Source organism: Camellia sinensis, chromosome 11, assembly GCF_055761805.1.
Source record: "Camellia sinensis isolate YWXY chromosome 11, ASM5576180v1, whole genome shotgun sequence".
NCBI lineage: Eukaryota > Viridiplantae > Streptophyta > Magnoliopsida > Ericales > Theaceae > Camellia > Camellia sinensis.
In genome coordinates this window covers 21256693-21278727 of record NC_138971.1, presented here as the reverse complement: position 1 = coordinate 21278727, position 22035 = coordinate 21256693, and positions in this window count along the sequence as shown.

The window sequence follows — 22035 nt, the reverse complement described above, 5'->3', positions numbered from 1 at the left end:
AAATCACACTTTAATTTGCTTATGCTTCTTATTTTGCATTCAGTCTTGTTTATTAATTATCTAGAATAGAAATATTGTCTACTTTAACATGACATTCTTAAAAATAAGTTCATTAATTTAATACCGCTTATTAAAATGGATTATTATTATACTTATAAAAACATACATTTCAATTTTAAAAATTTTCAAAACTAAGTTGAGTAATAAGATGGAAAATGGTTTTGTAACAAGTTATTTGATCATATTTATTGAGAAAGATATTACTTAAAGTTTTGATGTCGAGCCTATTATAAATGTTTATATATATATATATATATATATGTTAGGATTTTTAATCTTAATGATTGATTTTGTTTGACAATCCCTTTCTTGACAAAACAACTCTTATTTTATTCAAGTTGTTTGTTGTTGCAACCTTGATCCTTTCTTGTTTGATTTAAGAAATTGGTTGTTGAAATCTTGAAGATATTATTTTGACAGATTTGACTGAATTGATGAGATTTGTACAGTGGAAAAAGAGGCTAAAATCTGAGAAAATTTCAGAGTTAATGTGGCTATTTGTCTGCTGCAAAATTGTGTCAAAAAGGAGGTTGTTTGTCTTGGATTAATTGGCTAAAAGGAATGGGTCAAGATTTGGTGGAAAGTGGATGAAAAAAAGGCTAAAAGTGGCTGATTGTCATGTGATTATTATTGTAGGGCATGGGTTGAAGAAATGAAAGAAATCTGAGCAGAAGTTTGCAAAATCAGCTGGGCAATCATTCACCATCGCACCCACGACTTTGACCATCATGCCCACCATGTACAAACATCATGCCCCCGACTAGGCAGCGATTAGGCCATGATGAAACATTCTTCCAGTATCTACTCAACATTTGCCCTTGCGCACGCTAATGGAACATCATGCCTGTGATGATTGTTGGGTATACCTCCTTATTGGAGTGTGAGACCAATTGGTTTATTAAAAGAGTTTGATTTGGTTTGGTTTTAGTTATAATATATTTTTATATATTATATCTAATTTGTGGAGACCCAATTCAATTTAGATACAACTAAGGTTTTGATAAGAAACCCTAGATTCACAATGTATAAATATATATATATTGTTTATGTGTTTGCCCCGAGGGTGTGAAGAAAAACAGCAACAGTGCTTGGTACTCTAGGTTTCAATTGGAGTTGTTTGTGGCTCTGGATTTGACTTGGTCAAACAAGAATTGGTACCTTGGTTTGTTACTTTGCTTTGAAGCGGCTGGTTTGGAGTTTGAAGTTGATTTGGTTCGTTATTTTGGATCTTCTATAACTCTGGTTTTGAAGATTTTTGTTCATCTATTTGGTGAGGTCATTTCCTCTTGTTTATTTGTGATTATTTGAAATTCACCTAAGGGTGATTTTGTGAGACAATTCGTGTCTCGTTTGTAACCGTTTGGAAACTCTTTGGTTGATAGTGGAATCGAATTTCGATCCCGTGGACGTACCTCACATTGAGGGAACCACGTAAAATTCTTGTGTTGCTTTTAATTTAATTTTTCCACATTAGTTTTTTTTCCCATTGATTGATTTACTTGTGGGGAATCACATATTTTTCCTAATAACTGGTATCAAAGCTTACGGTTTATTTGGGTTCATTTTTTTGTGTAAATCAATGGAGAGGAATGTGGGTCGTATGTCTAGCTTCAATGGAAGTAATTGGGTAACTTGGAAAACTAAAATGGAGGACCTATTAATTTGTAAAGATTTGTATGGACCCATTGAGGGTGATAGTGGCATACCCGAGGATATGAAAGATGATGAATGGAATAGGCTTAGTCGAAAAGCTGTTGGTGTTATCCGTTAATGGATTGATGACAGTGTGTTTCATCATGTTACTACTGAAACTTCAGCACATGATTTATGGAAAAAATTAGAGAGTCTTTATGATAGAAAATCAGCAGGTTCCTCTCATTCAGAAGCATTTGTTGTGAGAGGCCGAAGCAAAACAAGGGGGAGGAGTAAGACTCCTCATGGTCGTGATCAAAGCCGTGACAAATCAAAAGATGATTCTTTTTCAAAGAAAGACATTGAGTGCTATTATTGCCATGAGAAAGGACACATGAAGCGAGAATGTCAGAGGCTCAAGAACAAGGAGAAAAGGCATGACAAAAGTGTGGATAAGAAACAAGAAGACACAACGGCAGTTACTACCGATGATCACATGGTCGTTTGTGAAGATGATTGTATCAATTTTGTGGGCCAAGAAAGCAATAGGGTGATTGATTCCGGTGCTTCTTTTCATGTGACTTCTCGAGTTGATTTCTTCACTACCTACACCAGAGGAGATTATGGTTCTGTTCGAATGGGTAATGAAGATTTGCCCAAGATTATCGGCATGGGTGATGTTTGCTTGGAAACAAATTTGGGCTGCAAGTTGTTGCTTAAAGATGTGAGGCATGTTCCCGACATTCGCCTCAATTTAATCTCTACTAGGAAGCTAGATGATGAAGGCTTCAACAACAAATTTGGTGATGGAATATGGAAGCTCACAAAGGGTTCTTTGATGGTGGCTAAGTGTAAGAAGACTCATACACTTTATTCGATACAAGGAAAAATTTGTAAAGGTGTTGTCAATGCACTTGAAGATGATACTTCTACCGAATTGTGGTACAAGCGGCTTGGCCATATGAGTGAAAAGGGCTACAAGTTTTGTTCAAAAAAGAGCTTTTACCCGGTTTGAAAGGTACACATCTTAAAACTTGTGTTCATTGTTTGGTGGGTAAACAACATAGAATTTCTTTTCATAAAAATGTTGCTTCTAAAAAACAAAAATGTTTTGGAGTTGATTCATTCGGATGTTTGTAGTCCTTTAAAAGTTAGAACACATAGTGGTGCACTTTATTTTGTTCCTTTCATTGATGATTATTCAAGGAAAGTTTGGCTTTTCTACTAAAAACTAAAGATCAAGTTCTAGAAGTATTTAAGCATTTTCAAGCCACGATTGAAAGAGAAACAGGGCAGAAATTGAAGTGCATCCGATCAGACAATGGTGGTGAATACGTTGGGCCATTTGATGAGTATTGTCACAGCCAAGGTATTCGGCACCAAAAGACAGTTAAGAAGACTCCTCAACAAAATGGCGTTGCCGAGAGGATGAACCACACCATTGTGGAAAGAACAAGGTGTTTGTTTTCATAAGCTAAATTGCCAAGATCTTTTTGGGGTGAGGCAATGAAGACATCAGTTGATGTGATCAATTTGTCTCCTTCCTACCCTTTGAATGGTGATGTTCCAGAAAGAATTTGGACCGGCAAAGATGTGTCTTATGAGTACTTGAGAGTGTTTGCCGAGCTTTTGTCCACATTCCAAAGGATGAGAGGTCCAAGCTTGATAGTAAGTCAAGACAATGCATTTTTCTTGGCTATGGGCGTGATGAATTCGGGTATAGATTATGGGATCTGGTCGACAAGAAATTCATTCGAAGTCGTGATGTTGTGTTTCTTGAAGACCAAACAATTGAAGACTTTGGCAAAGGTGATCAACCGGAGCCAAAAACTAGTGATCTCATTGACATGGATCCAGCTCCTTCGTCTTCAGTTGATGATGAAAATGGAGGAGATGTGCAACCACCTATTGAAGATGTGGAGGATGATGATAATCCTAATGAAGTTGAGCCAGAAATTGAGGAAGAGCATCCAACTCAAAAACCACCACCACAACTTGAGTTGAGGAAATCTACAAGGGACCGACAACCTTCAAGAAAGTATCCTCTCAATGAATTTGTGTTGATTTCCGATCAAGGGGAGCCTGAGAGTTACTAAGAAGCAATTGAGCATGCAAAGAAAGGTGATTAGAAAAAGGCCATGGATGAGGAGATGAATTCCTTGCTTGAAAACCAGACTTATGATTTAGTGAAGTTGCCTAAAGGGAGGAAAATTTTGAAAAATAAGTGGGTTTTCAAATTGAAGAATGATGGCAAGAATCTGAGGTACAAAGCACGTCTTGTTGTGAAAGGCTTTGGGCAAAAGAAAGGTATTGACTTTGACGAGATTTTCTCACCGATTGTAAAGATGTCTTCTATTCGAGTTGTACTTGGCATGGCTGCAAGTATGAACCTTGAAGTTGAGCAACTTGATGTGAAGACCGTATCTCTTCATGGTGATCTTGAAGAAGAAATTTACATGGAGCAACCGGAAGGTTTTGTGGAGAAAGGGAAAGAGAAATTTGTTTGCAAATTGAAGAAAAGTTTGTATGGTCTCAAGCAAGCCCCGCGGCAATGGTACAAAAAATTTGACTCTTTCATGATAAATAATGGTTTTTCTAAAACCACTTCAGACCATTGTGTGTTTGTGAAAAATTTCCCGGATGGTAAATTTATCATTCTTTTGTTTTATGTTGATGACATGTTAATTGTGGGTCAAGGTTCTATCATGATTAACAAGTTGAAGTTAGAGTTGAGTAAATCTTTTGCTATGAAAGATTTGGGACCGGCAAAGCAAATACTTGGTATGAAAATTGTTCGTGATCGCAAAGAGGGGCTGATTTGGTTGTCTCAAGAAAGCTACATTGAAAAAGTTCTTGAGAGGTTCAGCATGGATAAAGCAAAGCCGGTTGGTTGTCCACTTGTAGGTCACTTCAAGCTTAGTTCGAATCAATGTCCTACAAGTGAGAAAGACAAAGAAGAGATGTTGAAAGTTCCTTATGTTTCAATAGTTGGTTCTTTGATATACGCCATGATTTGTACAAGGCCGGATATTGCTCACGCCATTGGTGTGGTGAGTCATTTTCTCTCTGATCCGGGTAAAGAACATTAGGCAGCAGTAAAATGGATTCTAAGATGTCTTCAAGGGACTTCGAAGGTGTGTTTGTCTTTTGGGAATGGTAAGCCGATGCTTGATGGGTTCACAGATTCTGACATGGCTGGTGATGTTGATTCTAGAAAATCTACTTCGGGGTATTTGATGACTTTTGTAGGGGGAGCTGTGGCATGGCAATCTAAATTACAAGAATGTGTTGCTCTCTCGACTACCGAAACTGAATTTATTGCCATTACGAAAGCTTGTTAAGAAGAGTTATGGTTGAAGAATTTTTTGCAAGAGTTGGGTTTGAAGCAAGAAAAGTATGTGCTATATTGTGATAGTCAAAGTGCTATTCATTTGAGTAAAAATTCTACTTTTCATTCGAGATCGAAACACATTGATGTGAGATACCACTGGATTCGTGATGTGTTAGATTCAAAATTGTTGCAACTCGAAAAGGTTCACACAGATGATAATATTTCGGATATGTTGACAAAGACTTTGTCGAGGGACAAACATTTAAAGTGTCGAACTTTGGCGGGTATGGTTGATATCTCCACCTAAGTCGGTAGGGGAAGAATTGTTGGGTATACCTCCTTATTGGAGTGTGAGACCCAATTGGTTTATTAAAAGAGTTTAATTTGGTTTGGTATTAGTTATAATATATTTTTATATATTATATCTAATTTGTGGAGACCCAATTCAATTTGGATACAACTAAGGTTTTGATAAGAAACCCTAGATTCACAATATATATATATATATATATATGTGTGTGTATATATTGTTTATGTGTTTGCCCCGAGGGTGTGAAGAAAAACGACAACAGTGCTTGGTGTATAACTCTAGGTTTCAATTGGTGTTGTTTGTGGCTCTGGATTTGACTTGGTCAAACAAGAATTGGTACCTTGGTTTGTTACTCTGCTTTGAAGCGGCTGGTTTGGAGTTTGAAGTTGTGTTTTCCCTAACAATGATTAGGAATGGCAGCCACAAACAGGTCGCGAGTAGGTCGCGAGCAAAATGAGGTCATAGAACTTTTTCTCTGCATCTTGCGTAGAGTGGTTTGGGCCCACGAAAGACACAGTCACGCTTGTGAATAAAAAGGTCGTGCCCACGATGGTGGATTTTCTACATATATCAAGCTTCTTCTGTTTTGTTACTTATTTCCTCTATTCTGAAAATTGAGAGACTTTTCTGAGAGAGTGCTCTAGTGAGTTTAATTTGCATACTTGTCTTATGTTTACTTGATAATCCATTTACATCTTCATATCTTTCATGAAATCATCAAGTCGGTAACAAACAACTAAACAGTTTAATGAGTATTCTTGAGGTGTAAGCTCTGGAGGAGTCTAGAGCATGCTTGTCGTAGACTGGACACCGTTGTCGTGATTCAATGGCAGAAGTGGATACCCACAAGATGAAGGATAGAGGTTAAGCTACTTGTAAGTCTCAAGCAAACTAGTGTCCCTGGATTGGTCTTTGTAAGAAATTTTTTATACTACTCTTCTTCATAGTGGATTATTCTTGTGGTCAAGGGCCCGTGGTTTTTTATCACATGTTGGGGAATTCTAACTGTGGTTTTTCTACGTAAAATATCTGTGTTTTGTTTTCTCTTTAACTTCTCTTTAATAGTTGATCATGATTGCTTTGGAATTCTTAAATCAATAATCACAAGATCATGGGACTTACATTTTTTTAATTGGTATCATAGTAGGACGCTTGTCCTTTGTTTTTAACAAAGCTATAGTAGTGTGATCTTTTCTTCATGATTATTGATTATGGATTTAAACCAAGGGGAAAACCTTACTCATTGTCCTCCCTTATTTGATGGAACAAACTATTCTTATTGGAAAGCGCAAATGAGAGCTTATTTAAAATCTGTCGATGAGAAAGTTTGACAATCTGGCATGAATGTTTGGAACGAACCCATGATCACTATTGAAGAAGTTACTATTCCTAAACCAATTGATAAATGGGATACAAATGACTACTTAAGTGCAAACTGGAATATCAAGGCTATCAATGCTCTCTTTAGCTTTGTCACACCCAAGGAACTCTGTTGGATTTGCACATGTGAGGTTGCTAAAGAAGCATAGGATATACTTGAGACAATTCACGAAAGCACAAATTTTGTTAAACATTCTAAACTTCAAAGACTCATTTCTAGTTTTGAAACACTTATTATGAGACATAATGAGTCCTTTGATGAATTTTATGCCAAACTAAGTGATATTGTCAATTCTAGTTTTACCTTGGGCAAGAAAATTCCTGAATTTAAGGGGTTGTTTGCGATATCCTAAATAAGTGTATTTTTTGACTTTTTGGACTAAAAAGTTAAGGAAAAAAATATGGCTATTTGGGTTAACTTTTTGACTTTTTATGAAAATATGTGTATTAAAAAATTGTATAAATTAGTGTGCAGGGAAAAATTAGGATTGATAGTTGTGCAGCCATAATTTTTTACTTTTGGTGAATAGTGATAACTTTTTAACTTTTTGAGTAACTTTTTGACTTTTTGACCACATGCCAAACTTGGCCTAAGATTGTTGCAAAAGTTTTGAGATATTACTTGATCACTTTCAACCAAAAGTTAAGCTATAAAAGAAGCTCAAAACATTGACACTGGAAAGTTGGATTAGTTGGTTGGAAATTTACAAATTTATAAGTCAAATATTCTTTCAAAGAAAAAAAAAAAGATGCTTTAGCTTTCAAAAGTGCCCATGAGGATGTAAATAAATATGATCTTGACGACAATCTTAAATCCGAGATGATGGCATTGTTTACTAAATAGTTCACAAAAAATTTGAAAAAGAAAACATCAAATCCCAAGGATTCAACTTCAAAGGAAAAGGGGAATGAAAAACTCAAAAATTTTGCAAAATCTGACAAAAAGAACACTAGGTCCCAAGAGGTTAAGTGCTATGAATATCATGGTTTTGGTTATATTGCGCTCGAGTGTCCTTCTAAGACAAATAGGAAAAAAGTGCTCAGTCACTTGGGATGATGAAAGTGAGTCGGACAAGGAGAAAGATGAAGGAAGGACAAGTGAGAATTCATTCATGGCCTTCCATGCAACTGTATCCACACTAAATCAAAAGGCAATTTCCATTTTTGAGAGGGTAATTTGTAAACAAATTGGGCCGAGCTAGGAAGAGTCTTCTTTGAGAGTTGGACCGCTTAATGGGCCGAGATAAGGGCTGGTGTAGCTCAGTCTTAGGCCAAGAAGACATCTCATATTTTGGGTTTGGGCCGAACTATGGACCGAGGTATCGATAGAAAGAGAACCGAGCTAAACGATAGCTCTACAGGGCATCATCTCGAAGTCAAGAATGATAGTAGTGCTTAAAGTATCACAGAGCCGAAGTAACTTGGTTAACCGCAATGTTAGCCAAGGTAAAGATGTCAGCCGAAATAAGTGGGCCTGGAGGTTAGCCAAGGTATTGGTGAGAAAAGATGTTGGGCTTGGTATAGCTCGGCCGCCGGTCTTGGTATAACTCAGCCGGGCGCCATCTACATCATTACTTAAGGGTGTGACCGAGGTAACTTAGCTCGGTGTGGTTACAGCAGCTTATTAAAAGGAGGTAGCATCAATGGCGAGGGCCGAGCTGTGTATAGCTCGGTAGGGTGGCATCCGTTAGATCGGCTTTCGATCACACGGTCCGAAGGGCAGGGGACCGAGATAAATCAGTTCGGGCAGGAATGTATAACCGAGATAAAAGGTTCAGCAATCTCACTTGGCTTGCAGTGATGAGACTCCTAGTAGGACTCTGCTAAGGAGGGTTAGAGTCCTACTGGGTTTGTGTAAACCATCTCACTTGGTTGGCAGTGAGTAGGAGTATGACTCCTAGGAGGACTCTGCTAAGGAGAGTATAGTCCTACTAGGATTGTGCAAAACCATCTCACTTGGTTGGTAGTGAGTACGGTGTGTGACTCCTAAGAGGACTCTCATAGGGAGAGTTGGAATCCTACTAGGATTGTGCCAAAGTAAAGTTTATAAAAGCTCAGGACCAGATCTGTAACGCCCTCAAAATTAACCCATTATATATCATTGACATGCATTATTTAAAGAAGACAATTTATTAATTCATTCATCAGAGTATTACCAAATAAAGTATTACATGTATCATCGAATAAAATGCCCTACAGGCTTACATCTTTCCAAGCCAACACTTGGTAACTCAATACAAGAAAAAGCCCAAGGCTTGAATGTTTACATGTACTAATAATTAAAGACAATTAACTAAAAGTAGTCTTCTTCAACCCATAAGCCAAACCCTCCCAAACTAAGTCCTTGGAGGTAGTTTATCACCTGAACCTGAAAATGATGTTCCCATAAAGGGTGAGCCACAGCCCAGTAGAAATATACTAAACCACATATAAGCAATGAATAAAGCAATAGCATTCAACAGATGGTTAACCAAGATAATCAATTACTTCATTTTACAGTCTCATGACACTATTGTCTAAGATACATTTTACTTTCCAATTTTATCAACATGGCTCAGAACCTGGCCAAACTTACAACAGTGAATCACATATATAATATTCACATCCTTCCAATATCAACAAACAAATGAGACTCAAGCTCAAATCAAACACTTCATACTTCCAGATTGATACACATTTTAGTGCTGTATCAATAAAACACTTCTATATAAATAAGCACACATAAAAGTGATGCTAATGGAGTCCATCCCCTATCTCCTCCCAAACAAAATCCGGTTTAGAGGTCCATCCCCTATCTTCCCCTAAACCGTGGAGTACATCCCCTATCTCCTCCCACACACAAAACAATGTATGCAAATGCAATGCTCAATCAATACACGTATTTTCTGTATCAATTCCATAGTCAAAATTAATGACTTAACCAATATGATTAGTTTCAGTTATTCCTAATCCACATGCAATGTCTACAACAATCACGACTATCCTCCACCGATAGCCCAAAACAGTTATTTCTAAACTGAAAATAACTATATCAACAATTCAATAGACAAATGATACCAATTACCCAGTTACGCCATTTAATCAATGAATTCCCCAATTCCTTGAATTACTTATACAAATTAATTCAAAAATACAACTAGGGTTTTTCCCAAAATTTACCAAAGTATCCCCAACATGTTAAAATACCAAAAATTAGAACAAAACCTATAAAATGGAGTAGGAAATCCCTACCTCAAAGAAAACAACTCAAATGGTGCAGAAAGAGATGAGTGCCCAAATACCAAAGTGCTCCAAATCGCCAAATGCTCAGATTAAATGGAAGCCCTTGCCTCACTCTATCTTTTTAATGAAGGATCTAGGGTAGAAACACTCCCTAAATGGATCAAATCTAAGAGAGAAGGTGAGTAGGGAGAGAGAGAAGTCGGACCTAGGGTTTGGAATCAAAAAGAAGATGAAAAGGACTGATCAAAACCCGCTGCTGTAAATAAATACTGGACAGGCTCGCTCGAGCGAAGACTTGGTCGCTCGAGCGACCAGACACAGAGAAACTACGCTCGAGCCAAGGAAGCCTTGCTCGAGCCAACAACCCAAAAGCTTGCTCGAGCGAAAGAAAGCTCGATCGAGCGAAGAACTCAAACCCTCAGGTCTGTAAACAGACACACGCTCGAGCGAAGAAACTATAGCTCGAGCGAAAGATGAACTAACTCGCTCGAGCGAAGAAAAGCTCGCTCGAGCCAAGAATGCAAAGCTACAGGTCCATACAGGACGCCAACTCTCGCTCGAGCGACCCAAACCCCAGCTCGAGCGAAGAACCAAAACGACATCTCGCTCGAGCGACCAACGCCTCGCTCGAGCGAAACACCAAAAACCTGGACAGCAACACTTGGTTTCTAAACCCAACCAACCTGAAACAAACCTGCCCAACACATCCTATAATTCCAAAAGAGAAAATAAAGGACAACAACACCAATTATACAATGACAGAATCTACGGAACCTAAGTCCGGATACAATAATCAAATGGGAAAAGACCGGGGTCGCTATAAGATCTATGGACAGGTATTCCAATTCTTACTCTAGAATGCATAGAGCTTATTGTCTATTGTCTAGCTGCTGACTTAGGCATCGGAGGGGTTTCCGGCACACACCCGCCAGCTAGCTCACATTTGTGTTTTCAGGTGGCGAAGCAACGTTATTTGGAGGAGTGCAAACTTGATCAACAGGATCATACGAGAAGGTTTATTTCTTTCCCGTACAATTTCCATTCACTTTATACTATTTTCATCCTAACCAAATGTAACCTAAAACTTTTCAAAAGTGAGTTACACAATGCGAACCCACATTTTATCTTGAAGTTTTTTTGTTTTTTTATTTTAAATAGTTAATTGCTAATTAAAAAAATAAATAAATTATGTATTTTTATAACTTTGAGATAAATCAGTCACACAACAGGGCCGCCATTATCTCACATGTCTTAATTGTTTATTTTTTGAGCAGATGGTTGATAATTAAAAATTAAAATTTTAGAATTTAATGAAGTCAGACAATATCAAAATGAATCAGAAATTTTAGTTGGCTGAAATATGAATTTCAAAAAAAATTAAAATCTTAGCCAAATGAGAAATTTTTTAAGTTCCAAATCAAATGAAATTTTAGTCAAATCTGAAATCAAATATTTGACGAATCTTAGCTAAATCTCAAATCAAATGAAATTTTAGTTGGATTTCAAATGAGAAATTTTTTAAGTCTGGCGATTTTCAATAATGTTGAGACCTAAATTTGTGAACTCCCAAATTAAAATTTGGAAATTTCAAATCCTAAAATTTTCCAATCAAAACAAAAAAATAGCTAAAACTGTTAACTTGCCTATCTTTTTGGTTCTCCTTCCTTCCTTTACTATTTGTCAGATTTCATTCAATTTCACCGGAATGTCAATGTTAATCATCAATTGAGAGACAGAAGGGTAAAAGATTGTGTTTTGGCCGGAATTGCTTTCAGGCAAGAGATGTGCGAAGGAGAAAAGTTCAAGAAAAGTTCTATAAGAACTCTTATTTCATTCCATAACCAGTAAGAATTGTGGGGCTCATAAGTTGATATGACAATGAAATTCTTTGTAGATTCATTTTTTATTCAGTGATATTACACTAATCAGTAGGTATACCAATTATATATGCTATGACTTTGTCAATTAATGCGTATAGTTTTATTCTCTTCTTTTTTTTCGTTTTTAATTTATTTATTTTCTATATTACTTGTTTATGAGAGTGCTGTGAGATTTCAATGCCACGTAAGCTTTGTGTAGAATTGTGAGCATTTTTTTTAGTAAATTTTTTTAATATTTTAAGTAATATATATATTTTTTTACTTTCTAAATACACATAACTTAGATGTACCTAAAAATGAAAATTTTAAATATTTATAAAAAAAATATTTAAAAATTTTAATAAATACATAAGAATACAAAAATGTATTACATTTTTATATTTTTGTATTTGATGAATTTTTTCAATTTTTTTTTATAAATATTATACTTTTAATTGTATTTACGTTGAGTGTATCAAAAAAATAATTTTTTTATTAAAATATTAAAAACTTTGACTAAATAAAAATTACGGGAAAATTTTTTTTTTGAAACCAAAGTGATTGTGGGCATGTTTGGTTGAACTTTTTTTTTAATCTAATATCTAATAATCAAAATTTAGACCATAATTTTAAATAATTAATTTAAAGCAGCTTATTTAAATTAAGGATTATTTTTAAAAAGTGGGTTAAAAGTTAGTTTTTTGATTTTTTTTTTAAAAAATGTAAAAAATAGAGAGGTGATTTGACTCAAAAAAGCCAAAAAGTCAATAAGTTGGCTTATAACTTACTTTCCAAAATAAATCTAAGGCCTTTTTTGGCAACTAAGTTAAAAGTCAACTTATTACTGTTTGAATTTTTTAGATCACATTACATCTCTAATTTTTTACATACTACTGGTTGGGCATGCATTGAACGTGACACGTGAGTTGATTTTAGTATTTGAAAAATCAAATAAAAATTATTATTTTTTAAATATTACCTCCACGAGACTCTAAAAATAAATTAAATTAATTAATTAATTAATTAAAAAAACTTTTGCTCTTACTGTTTTCAATATTCATTAATGATATATTTTAGGGGTTTTTTTTTTAAGGTCCCTGGTATTATGATTTTATAGCATAAAGGACACCAAATATTTTCATAATGTCTAAGGTCCCTCAACAATATTTTCATAATGTCTAAGGTCCCTCAACCTTGATCCAGAGAAATTTCAGTCCAGAGAAATTTCAGTCCAGAGAAAATAGGTCTAGAGAAATTTGGCCCAGAGAAATTTCAGTGCAGAGAAAATTGGTCAGAGAAATTCTGGCCCAGAGAAATTTCTCTGGACCAAATTTCTCTGGATGAGTTTCTCTACTTTTCTTCTCATTCACATCCAAATCATTATGATTCATTAGGTAAGCAACATTGTTCAACTAAATTCAACTGGAAAAATTCCACATTGTAATATGTAAACAACATTAGAATGGGATAACAATGACAACTTACCAGCACCAGAGAAATTCTGGAAAAATCTAAGTATTTCTCTGGCTTGTCAGAGACTGGAAAATACCTCTGGTTAATGGCAATCAAATGATTCCAATTTCTTGTAATGTTAACGATAAAAAACTTGAGATGTTTGTACACAAATGTAGTTACAGCCACAGTTCCAATAGATCTTTTAGTTTTGTATTTCAACTGACACAATCTCAATGTCTTTCTTCTAGATTATTGTTCAGATGATTCATACTTGCATTTTGGTCTTTTATGACTCTTTACTCTGTTTTTTGCATCTTCTACAGCTTTAGGTTACAAATATCTGAATTTTTTTAATTAAAAAGAAATTTTTTTGAAGAGCAACATTTTTCAAGCAATGCCAGACCAATATAGAATAAATGCTCTGACATTACATAATTCAATACATGCTAGTGTTGGAGTTTAGTAGGTGGATTCCATGATACAGAATTATTGATAATAGATTTCTAAAAAATGTAATGATCTTCTGGATTACACTCTTATTCTTAATATAATTAAGGATAATCTCTCAACAATTTTTGCTACGAATACAGTAAAAATTCACAGAACAAAGTGGTGTAGAACCCACACCCACCCTTGTATCTATGCTGCAATTTTGTTGGTGTCCCGTTTGCATACTTTCTCATTCATATATGTCTATGCCCCAGGTTTTGGCAGGTCGATTGGTCCAGTGCTTAACACATGCACAAGTGAAGGAGGTTGTAGAGAAATTTTCAAATTTCTCTAGAGTGGTAATTTTGTGAGAAGGCCTGCGAAGTCAGAGAAATTTTCAAATTTCTCTGGAGTGGTAATTTTGTGAGAAGGCCTGCGAAGTCAGAGAAATTTTCAAATTTCTCTGGAGTGAACCTCCTACCAATCAACCTCTTTGCATCAGCACAAAACTTATTTCATTATTAAGGCTAGTACAAAACAGATGCAAAACAATTTCATGTTGCATTTTCACTACAATGATGCATCACACAAGTACAGTAGAGTTCAAAATCCAGAAAGAAAATCAAAATAATTTAAAACAAATGCAATTACATACAGAGCTAAAAATTGGACCTTTCACGATTACATATTATCAAGTACTCCTGGACAACATATATATTTAGTTCAATCCAGAGAAATTTTAGTTCAAACCCAGAGAATTTCTCTGGGGATATATCGAGAGTGCCGAAACAATTTTACAAACCGAACTTACAGCCAAAGAACCAATTTTCCCAAAACACAGAGAGAAAATAAACATAGATAGATAAACTTGTGGTTTGGAGATATATTTATATATATATATATATATATATATATATTTTCATCTCTCCTGTTTTCATCACTTTTTTCTACCTTTGCACAGTGAAGCTTCTTACCTCTTGTCCTCCAAGAACACTCCATCACTGAAGCTTTGCGCCTCTGCTAAGATCTAGATCCATAACTTCGTTGAAGGATCTAAGTTAACTTCGTTGAAGGATCTAGATCCATAGCTTTGCGCCTTTGCACAGGATCTAAGCTTTGCGCCTCTGCCACATACATATATATATATATATATATAGCTCCGCCTCCTCTTGTGTTCCTTTTCATAATCAACCACAAAAACTACTACAAAACCTCTCTCTCTCTCTCTCTCTCTCTCTCTCTCTCTCTCTCTCTCTCTGTGTGTATATTTTGATTTTGTTTTGTAATGGCAACGATTAATCTTTCCACGAGAATGTCTGACGCCATTTTTGGGTGAGAATGAGAGAGGGGTTTCTGGTATGTGAGGAAGAGAGACAAATTTATCTGATATATGTTTAGGGACCTTAGACATCAAAAAATAATTTTGTGGATCTCTTCCATTACGAAAAGTGGAGGAAGGACCCTAGACCAATTTTCCCTATATTTTATTATATAAATTTAATTAAAATGAAAATTTTATATAAAAAATGATCAATTAAGGATTCTAATTAATTAAGATGAAAATTAATTAGAATATTTTTTTTATTCCAAAATTGACCGCATGGGGAGGTTCCAACACAATTGTATCACTTGAATAAACGACTTCATTCATTCCCACCCTTCAACTCCATCAAAAAAAAAAATCATAATAATAATAATGAGACTTTTTTTAATAAAAAAATTAATATATGTTTGAATTTATACAATTTTTTATTAATATTTTACTTCTAAATTCTATTTAAATTATTAGGTTTTTATGCAAGAGAATAATTTAAATATAAAATATGAAGAAATTTTAGTATCCTTAATAACTAAAATTAAGAAAATATAAAAAATATAAACTGAAAAATATATTTAAAAAATAAAACTAAGAAAAGTAATTCTTATTTAGAATTTTAATATCATACCTTAGTTATTAAAATACCATAAAAAATATTACAGTTCATAAAATATAATTTAACACAAAAAGAAAGTGTCTGAAAATAACATGTGAACTTTTGAAATGCAGTACAAATTTCTATTTTAAAAACTTATGTGCTTCCCCTGTTTAAATTCGAATGAATGCATATAACTTTAAGATTCAACCAAAATTATTTACAGTGATTTGATCCATGATAGACAATTGTAAATATTATGTATATCAATATAGCAAACATAGAAAATAAAAATAAAAAGAGTAATTATTTTTTATTAAGAAAAGGTATATAATTCTACTTCTCATGAGAATTGATCTTGAAAGATCCTTCACAAGAACGAGCCTAGTACTTGGAAAAAAGAGGATCCAATTGACATAGCTCAATTGGAAAGAAACGAACCCATAGCTCGATTACAAAAGACACAAAAGAAGAAGAAGAAGAAGAAGAAGAATAAGAAGAAGAAGAGTAGAACATGGCATCGGTTTGTTGTTTAATCATTATCAATATAAAAAATAAGGAGACAATTTTTTTTCTTTTCTTTTCTTTTTTTGATAAGAAGGGAGATAGTTTGTTTATATTTATATAGGACTCTCGGAAGAAGATATATCGTTTTTGAGTGTTTAACTCTAAAAATAAAGAGAAAGATGGTTTTTATAGACTCTTTATGACTTTTAAAAAATATAATAGATTGGAGAGTATAAAATTGAGATTTAAAAGAAATAGGAAATATGACAAATTCTTCACACTTTTATAATAATAATATATTTTTTGGAGAAACAAAAATGGCGTTTTACCGACTTCCAAAGTAGGCCTAAATATGCTATAATTATCTCTTAGGTTAGGTTAGGTTGAGTTACTTTTGTCTGTTGTCTAGGTTTTCTGTTGTATTGTCTCTCTCTACGAGAAGGTATGGTTTCCGATCTCTGCATCCAAAGGAATGATTCCAAATGGAAGATTAGAGATTCACCGGCGAAAAAACAAAGGTGCGAGGGTTACGCTTCCATACCACCTCAACCATCACCGCTTTGTTCATCAGTAGAAGAAGAAAAAGAAGACCCTAGATTTAAAATTGTATTCTAGAACTATGCTGATGATTCAGATGTGGAAGATGATAGTGATGGAATGCATGAGTTTACTGATAAGGAATTCCAAGAGTACGATCGACAGTTAGCCCAAAGTGATGTATGTATATCTTATCTAGCTTCTCTTAATACTTTCCTATTTCATTTATCTCTATTTTCTTCAAAATCCTATTTATATGCACTTATCCGTAAAAGGCCGGTTACGCCTAAGAGTCGCCAGAAGAGCTATGTTGACCGTAGGAGGAGACCGCTATCTTTTGAAATAGGAGAACATGTCTTCTTTAAATTATCACCTAAACAGGGTTCAATGAGGTTTGGGAAGAGTGGGAAATTGTCTCCTAGATTTATTGGGCCTTTTGAGATCGTAGAGCAAATTGGGGGGGTAGCTTATCATTTAGCATTGCCGCCACAACTTTTCGGGATTTATGACATGTTTTATATCTGTATGCTCCAAAAGTATGAGTTGGATCCATAACACGTGTTGGATTGGACCAAATTAGAGGTAGATGAGGATGCCTTATATGAGAAAAGACCGGTTAGAGTTTTAGATACTCGAGACCAAGTCATGCGAGGCAAGACAATTTCGTTGGTAAAGGTGTTGTAGAGACACCATGGTGTTGAGGAGGTAACTTGGGAACGTGAGGCGGAAGTCCATAAGAAGTATCTAGAACTTTTTGTTAATGTTTGAAAACTTGCATTGAAAATCTTAATATGATGATTAAATGTAAACATTGCATATGTTCTGGAAAAGTGAATTGTATGTTCAGTATTAAAACTTTTTTTTATCATTGTTAAGAGAATGAATGACCGGTGGATGGGTCATGGTTATGAGTTCGACTTGTTATTATTGTTGTAATTGATTTAACACGGTGTTGTTTGATTTTAAATTTCAGGGATGAAATTTTTTAAAGGGGGGAGGTTATAATGATTCTGGTTTAGACCCAACCCATTTATTGTTTTGGATCCCGGTTTCCTTGTTCTTAATAGCTGTCCATGTTCTTGTTCATCTTATCCCTTGTTGAATTGGGTTGTGTGAGCATTGTGGTGCATTTGAAACGGATTGGGAGTTCATTTTTCAAAGAAGTCTTTGCCCAGATTTTGGTCAGTTCATCTGAGCGATCATTTGGTCGCTCAAGCGGTCTTTGAGAACTTCCAGTATTTTTGCTGGCTTGCAGAGATACTGGAAGGATAGCGTTCTTCGCTCGAGTGATGTTTCTTGCGCTCAACCAGTCTTGGCTCAAGCGGTTCTTCTTGTGCTCAAGCAGTCAGCCTCTGTCTGCAAAACTTCTAGGAGGGTACCAATGTGTGCTCAAGCTGTCCTTTTGTTTGCTCAAGCGGTCTCACTTATTGTTTCTGGTCACTCAAGTGGTGTTTTGGTCGCTCGAGCGATCTGCGCGTATATCAGTTCATAAAAGTCATTTTTTGAGTCACTTTTTTTTATCTCTCTCTCTCTCTCTAAACATTTCAAAACCTCAGATCTACGTGCACACTCTCTCTCTCTAAAACTCATCTTAAACCCTTAAATACACTATCATCTATTGATCTCTACACCCTAGCCCTTTGATAAAAAAGTAGAGCTTACCTAGAGCTTCATTCTAATAAGAACAAAGTTAATTTTCGACTTCGTCGAGGTTTCTTCACTCTCTCTCTTGCCCTCTAGCTTTGTGGTAGGGATTTCTCCATACTTTTGTATGATTTTTAACTTGGTTATTTGTCGTTTCAAAGAAAACCATGGGATTTGGAGATTTTGGATAAAATCTAGGGTTTGGTTTTGAAATCAAATGAGGGGTTTTCAAATGGATTCTTGAAAATGGTTGTGGGATTATAAATATAGTTGAACTATCTTCAAATGGTGGTTTTTGATACTTAGAATTGATTTTTGAAGAGAATGGGATTTTGCCCTAAAATCTCAAATGCTTGATTTGTAAAGAAAGAAATGGAAATGATGTTGGATTTTTGTGAAATTGGAATGATGACGATGTTGATGATAATGGTGGAGTCAGATATGTATTATCACTCCCATCTTGAAATTTTGAAAAGTATATCTTTATTGGAAATTGTCTATCTGTTTAGAGATATCTATTTTGGACTATCGGTGGATGATAACTATGATTGTTGTTGAAATTGCATGAGAAATAGGCAAATTGAAACTAATTTCTTATCCATTTGCATTGAGCATTGTTGCATACTTAACACATTGAAAATGTATATTGTTTTTGAGAAAAACGGGTGAGTACCTTGCTGAATCTGGGTAAAGGGTGTGGTTGTAGTATTATGTTGGCCTGTGTGTCCTCGGAAAGCTGCGCAGTTAGGTGTTATAGCGATCCAGGCTTAGACCCGACCCATTTATTGCTTTCGAATTCGGAAAACCATATCTGTGGCGGTCGTTCTTTTGTTTTCATTGTTGGTTTTGGCTTCAGGGGTCAACACCATCCTGGTTGGTGTCGACACTGCCTCCTTCCCCTTGTCTTGTTCAGCTCCTACGGTCGACATCAACCTTGGTGGTGTCGATATCATCTGACTACTGTGTTCTTGGATAGCTACTGGAATTTAGGGTCGACACTAGCCTTTGTTAGTGTCGACACTTGTCTTTTGTTATTGGCCTCTGGGGTCGACACCAGTCTGGGAGGTGTCGACCCTTGTCTGTTGTTGAAATTGGAATTAGCTACTGAAATTTGGTGTCGACACCTTTAGTCCGGGTGTCACGACCCAAACCCGCCCATATAGGTTTAGCATCGTAATTAGCCAATAATCCTGGGATTACTGAGTGCCTCTAAGACAGATTAACATAATATTAGGGGTTAGCGGAAGCAGATAGCAAGTATACAACGTCCATTGAGATGTGCAGACTTATATGAGACAGTAAAATTTTAAAACTTTACATTCATACATTTACACATCATATATATATATGGGCTAGACAAAAAGGGACTTAGCCCTATTTACAAAATAAACAGAAACTTGTTTAACAAATTAAGAAAACAAACCTTAAACTTTAATCACATAGCCATAACCATTTGACATATCTGGAACCTCCACGGGAGGCACATAGGTTGGCTGACAAAAATAGATTCCAGGCAAATGCCTCTAAGCCTGGTCACGCGTTTGATCACCTATGTACATAAATAATACAGTGAGCTGAAGCCTAGTGAATAATAATGAAGTAAAGGGTTTTAATGAATGATGTCCATCACAGAGTCAGAAATCAGCGTTTATATCAAAAACAGATACTTATCAGAAAAAGAGTCTTATGCATATTCAAATTTCAATCAAAAATAGAATCATATCCATATTTTTATTCAAATCATATATAGAAATCGGAGTTCATGCTTAATCTTACATAGTACGTCCATTAGCACTAACAGATCATATACAGAGTATCAAAGATCATACTTGTCAGTTCCATAGAGGAACCTCCGGCCGGGTATGGATAACTTGTCAGTTCCATAAAGGAACCTCCGGACTGGGAATGGTTAACTTGTCAGTTCTATAAGGAACCTCCAGCCGGGTGCAGATAACTTGTCAGTTCCATAAAGGAACCTCCGAACCGAGAACAAATAACATACTTGTATCACAAATACTTATCGAAAATTGGACAATCATTCATAGTGCAGAACATAACATTTCATAAAACAAATCTTATTTCATATACAAAAATAATTTAACTTGAACATAGTTTTACTAAGTTATTACTCACAGATAGCTGCAGAAGCAAATTGGACAGATCAGATAAATCAGGCAGACAATAGCGCGTGACTTACACAAGCACATAACATATACACATTGAAATACAATATCAATTCATTAATCAAACTTGACTTTTCTTGTCTTTTTTTGTCTAAGTAGTCTGAAGTTCTACTATGCTTATTCTTTCTTCTTCAAATGAACCGGGTTCTTATTTCATTTATTCTTTTATTATTAAGTCATTTTTCAATTGACCAATTTCTTACTTGGCTTCTTCAACAATTACAACTACTAGATCAATGATTCATTATTTAATTAACTAATTTATATTAATTGTTAGCTTATTAATTTTCAATGAGCCATAAATCATATCTAGAATGCTTGGAAGTGAAAGAGAACGAAAATCGAAATATGAAACAGCTTTTCAAAGTTTTCTGAAACAGGATTGTTTGCTCGAGCGCAACATTGGTCACTCGAGCGGACCCCTTAGTCTGCAAAAATACTGGTTGCTTGCGTTCTACGCTCGAGCAACGGTGACAAATTCTGGGTTTTCCATAACGTTGTTTAAACTTCAATACACATAACCAAGGCTCCAAATTCATGCATGATTCACTCGAATATGCAAAAACATTCCCAACTACATATGTTTGTTTAATGAAACTTAAAATTGAATCTATAAGGCCCTTTCAACAATATTTGCATGTATGAAATTTAAATCAAAATCAAACTAAGTTTTGATTCTCAAATATAAATTATAATTTATTTCCATATTTGTCCAAGTTTAAATTTAATTCATTTCATCCATATCAAACCCAATTTCAATCTCATAAGTTCTAAAATATGAATTAAGCTTTCAAAATATAATTCCAAAACTTAGATTTAACATGGCTTGTGTAAAATAATACAAACTCTTAAATAATTAAGAAGACTTGATCAATTTGAAACCATTGACATCAAAACTCCTTTAATATAAAATTAAATCTCATTCTTCATAAACTCATACTTTTTAACCCAAAACTTAATTACAGATGTTTCAAAATATGTTCAATTTGAATAAAACTTTTAATTTGAATTACATGCATGGATTCAAAATTAAAATTAAACCAATTCCCATCTTTCATAATAAAATCAAAACATTGTCTAACTTTAGGATTAACCCCAAATTTCCATAAACTTGATTTTTATAAAATTGCTTCCTTCTTTTCTTCAAAACATGAAATTGATTATCTTAAATTCTTCAAAATCCATGATGCATGAATAAAACACTTATCAAAATCCAACCAATTATCTATTATCAAGCTCAAACTATAATTTGACTTCTTAATTTATATCACAACCAAACTCATAAATTTTAAAATATGAATTAAATTCTAAAATCTTGAAGATTCACAATGCATGTAAGGATAACCTTCAAATTTATGAAGGATGACAAAGATCATACTCAAATATTAAATTACAACATCAACTTCTTAATTATCAAACCTAACTCAAATTTTATTCATTCTTTTCCTAATTCTTTCTATTTCCATGAAATTAAACCCATTTACTTCTTGATTTTGGTTGTTAAGTAATCAATCTATAAGGATTAAGCTTGAATTTCTTGCCTAAACTCTTGAATTTGATGAATCTTTGATAA